The 4,527-nt window shown below is 38.9% G+C and overlaps 1 pseudogene; it reads left to right on the plus strand.

Annotated features, from left to right (window-relative positions):
* Positions 1 to 1,544: 1,544 nt before the first annotated feature.
* Positions 1,545 to 3,647, plus strand: LOC119530624 (annotated as a pseudogene).
* The last annotated feature ends 880 nt before the right edge of the window (positions 3,648 to 4,527 follow it).

Consider the following 4,527-nt stretch of genomic DNA (forward strand, 5'->3'; position numbering starts at 1 on the left):
GGAAGTGCAGACAACCACAGAGAAAATGAGTTGAGATTCAGAAGTAGAGATTTGATGGGAAATGACATATAGATGGTAGCTGAAACATTAAATGCAACATCATTAAAAATTAAATGAATTGTTTAATTCTTACCAAGATATTAAAAGAGCCCCAGACTCGAGCCTTGAAAATTATACTAATTTTTTCTCAAAATTTATTATAAACTTTTAAAAATGGATTCACAACCATAGATTCTATCACTTCCTAAAATATGAGGATAGTTAGCAAAGATAAAACCTTTAAAATGTTTATGGAACCAAAAGTGAGTTAAAATCGCTATTGCGCAACAGGTGAGTCATTGCCAACCCACACAAATTCCACAACATCGCACATGACATGGATATACACAGGATAACAAGAAAACATACAAAGGTCATAGTTGGTAAATGATAGTTCCTTCTATTGCCCAGCAAGTCATACTGTTTTGTGAGCGATCTGCTGGACCTGCAGACACACACTTGTACGTCTTCTTCCTTCTTAAAAAGCAAACATGAGAGTGACTTTGCAAATGAAGGGATAACATCAGCTTTAGCACCAGTCAGCCTGGATTTGGGTGTCAGTGACAAGACTTTTCTAGAACACTGTCTGAGGACAGTGGTGCCTCTGGGAAGTTACTGCCCCTTCTGTCGGATGGACATAATGACCATCTTAAAACGAAAAGACCAAAGAGAAAAATGTTCTTGCTCAAAGGATTGTTGTATATTTATTAATCGCATTTTAGAGCCATGTAAATGTACAATTGTAAGAGACATTGGGGATTGCATTCCTGTCTAAATTAACTATTTATTTTACAGATGAAGTGTGGAGTGCAGGAAGGGTGACTGCCCAAGATTACACAACTAGCTAGGAAAACTCTCCCGCTTTCCTCCAGAATTGTGATCTTTTCCTGCGTGAAATATGCCATAATTCCTTTTGAACAATTTGTGTGCTTTCTCCTCAATACTTTTTCTTATACAACAGCTTTCTAGATTATAATGAAGGAATAGTAAATATCCAATGGGGAAGGTATTTGTAAGCATAACTGTTCAAAAACAATTCATAAAAACCCCTCTTTTCCTCCATCTATTTTATGATTTTACCTGAAATTCTGTAGACTTATTTGAAAATAAGTAATACCAAAAGAATATGTTTTCAGAATTGTTTCAGGGAGTATAATGAGATTTTGAAAGACGGGTCCTAAATCTCAAATGTAATTCTTTTTAAAATGCAGACCTGATCAGGTCCTTACCTTGCTTACTTTCTTCAGTGACTCTCTTCCTGGTTCTTCTCAAGCTAAAGAAAAAAAAAAAGTCTGAGCATGTACAAAACCTTGCTCATGGCAAACAGATTTCCTTCAAACACTGTTTTACATTAAAACTAAATATGAAATTTACTCTCCATCACAAAATATATGCATGTTTACTTTAACATAAAAACTATTTTCCTCTAACTCTTCAAGAAAATTGACATTTAAAAATGTATCCTGAGCACCAGCGTCCCCGCCCGGGGCCTCGGTGGTGCGGGGATGGACACCACGCACCAAGCAGCGAAGCCGGCGGCCTCGGGTCTCCAAAGCCTGGGAAATCCCAGCACCGCAGCCCGGGTCACCCTGTTCGAAAAGGAGGACTCGTTAGAGGCCTACGAGGCAGCAGCAGTAGCCCTGAAGGAGGTGGAGGAAGAAGAGAAGAAGGCGGTGTTGCTGGCGTCGGCTGATTTTAACACCGTTTCTGGGACGGATGAACATATATCTATAAGCTATGAGGACTTTGTGGACTTACTGATGTCTCCCACACCAGTAAAGCATATTTCAGGAAACTAGAAGAGCTGAAGACTGCACACATGAAAACTATGGCTAAGTTAGAGAAAATGTACCAGAATAAATTAAGTTTAAAGGGAGTTCAACCAGTGATCATCAGAGAAGACGCTCCTAGTATCTCTTCCAGGTCTGTATCAGAAAAAACTTCCATCACCTGGCATCTTTACTGCCATCGCATTCAGAGTCTGATTTAGGCCAGTCTTTCTCTCCTGTGGGTCTTCCTCTGAAGATGAGCTGCCCAACCTAGAAAAGGAGTACTCTGAAGAAAACAAAATGATGGCCTATGCTAGGGAGCTTATCAACAGCATGTGGACAGACTTTTCTGTTGAAGATTATATTCAGCATGAAGATTCTGACTTCCCAGCAGTTGAAAAAATAAGAAAGAAACTGAAAGAATGGGTGCCAAAGATTTCAGTACCCGAGCCCTTTCAAATGATGATTAGAGAAGAGAAGAAAAAAGAAGAGAGAATGAAATCCAAGTCAGATATTGAAATGGCACCCAATCTGTTCAAAAAGCAAGATGATCCAGAGTATCAGAAGAAATTCCAAGCTAGTCCACTTCTTGCATATGTCTTTCTCCCCCTTTGTCATGATACAGTCAAGCAAAATGAAGAACAGAGGAAGTATATGAAGGAGAAAAGCAAAGATGCTCTTTTGGTCTCACAAAAGCCATTTAAGTTTACTGCAAGGGAGGAACAGAAGCAAGCAGTCCGGGAAAAGCTGTTGAGAGATTTTTTGAAGCCTAAAAAGAAACCAAACTGATTTAAAGCCACACCTACACCTCAGTCTACTTATGGGTCAAATTCCGGTGACAGATTAAAAGAAGAAATCTATAGAAACATTAGGAGGCAACTGAGAGCCCAAGAACTTTTACAGAATTCCCTCCCTCTGCCACGTAGGCCAGTTCATCAAAGTCTTCCTACAAGGAAACCCAGAAGTCCCAAAGAGACTCAAACATGGAAGGGTAAACACAGGTTCTGGTGCCAGATTCCTGATTTTGAAGACCTTGAGAAATATCAGAAACACCTCTCAGATCACAGGTGTCCAAAACTCCTAACAGTTTGCGAACCATTTGATGTTATCACATCCTCACACGCATCGTCCAAATGAGGGAAAATTTTGGCAGACATGGAAGCAGATGAAGAAAATTTAAAAGAAACACATTGACCTTAGGTGTCTCCAAGGCACAAGCTGCCAGTAAAAGGTCCAAGTGCAAAGCCTGTGCCTTGCGGCTGCAATCCTCCAAGGCCTACAGAATCTTCCAGAGGAAGAGAACAAGCCATAAGAAAGAGTGAAAAGGAAAGGATGAGAAAATACTGCCAAGAACTAGAAGAAAGAGAATAAAAATTTTTAAAGGGGCCACTACCGTTTGAAAGAGTTGCTCAGAAAAATGCAAGAATGGCAGCAGAAAGAATTATTCTAACACCGTACAAGCACTAGGAATGTGTGATGAGCTTGTTTTAAAGAAAGGCCAAAGTGGAAAAATATTTGAGTACTCCAGCAATCAAGAGATGAAAAGTTTTACTGAAGATAAAGAAAGCTGTAATGAAGAAAAACTAGAAGACAGAATGCGGAAGAAAATTATTTTATTGATACCAACAGCCAGGATTCTTTGCAAGGGAAAGGATGAAGCCAGTGAAGAAAGTGAAGAGATGCCTGCTGAATGAAACTGAATCAGCAAGGCCTCCTCTCTATGCCCTTGCTGTTTGTTGTTTGTGGCCTCAGGTTGTCATCATCTGCACTTGTGGTATTAACAGCATCTATGGAAACATCCCCATTATGTGCAGAGCAGTTGAGCAAAGCCATCTGTAGCCTGAAAAGGCTGAATCCATCTGAATGGTTGTTTAATCAGGTAGAGTAAGGCTTTGCCTTTTTAGTTTTTCTAATAGTTACACATGGTGTCTATTTGCACCTTTGTCCTTACTTGTATTTTTAAAAAGTGTCTGAGAATCACAGCTGTCACAAACTCATTAATTATAAAAATATACAGTGCTTAATTTTTTTATGGAAAAAAGGCCAAGTATTGAGAGCAGAGAGAACTATTGGCCTTTGGAGATTTGTTTGAAAATTTTTTTATGGAAAGCAAGAATCAATAAATATTTTTAAACAATAACAACAAAAATGTATCTTGACACATTTTTGCCTACCACCAAGTCCCTGCCTGAGAAGTTCAACAAAATAAGATTATATTTCCCTTTGTACCTTGTTTCTGCATCTTTCTGCCATCTCAGTTTCTCACCTCCTCTCTATTGTACGTACCCTGCATTCACATGACACAATTTAGGAATCTCTATTTGCAATTCCGTGAACCTGACCCTATGCACATGGTGTATTCTATGCCTGGGATTCTTTGGAAATAACCTCCTGAATGTCTGGTGTCTTCTTTACTATACAAATTCTTAATTATCCTCAGTGCTCACTTTTGGGGCTGGCCTCCTCCACATGCACAGAGTTAATTATCTTTTCCTCTCTGCTGCACGTCATATGTCCGTTAACACTTGAATTATATCATCTTCCCCAACACTTCCTTAAGCACCTAAGAACAACAAATAAATACTTGTGATGTATCTCTTAATTATGAACAGGCAGCACAGTGAGCAGGGGTTAGTTAGCATCCAATATATAATTTATGTAATTTCATTAAGAAAAATAATTTGACATAGAAGCAGGAGGCAACTTAGAAGTATAATTA

Source organism: Choloepus didactylus, chromosome 3 (assembly GCF_015220235.1).
Source record: "Choloepus didactylus isolate mChoDid1 chromosome 3, mChoDid1.pri, whole genome shotgun sequence".
NCBI classification, from domain to species: domain Eukaryota; kingdom Metazoa; phylum Chordata; class Mammalia; order Pilosa; family Megalonychidae; genus Choloepus; species Choloepus didactylus.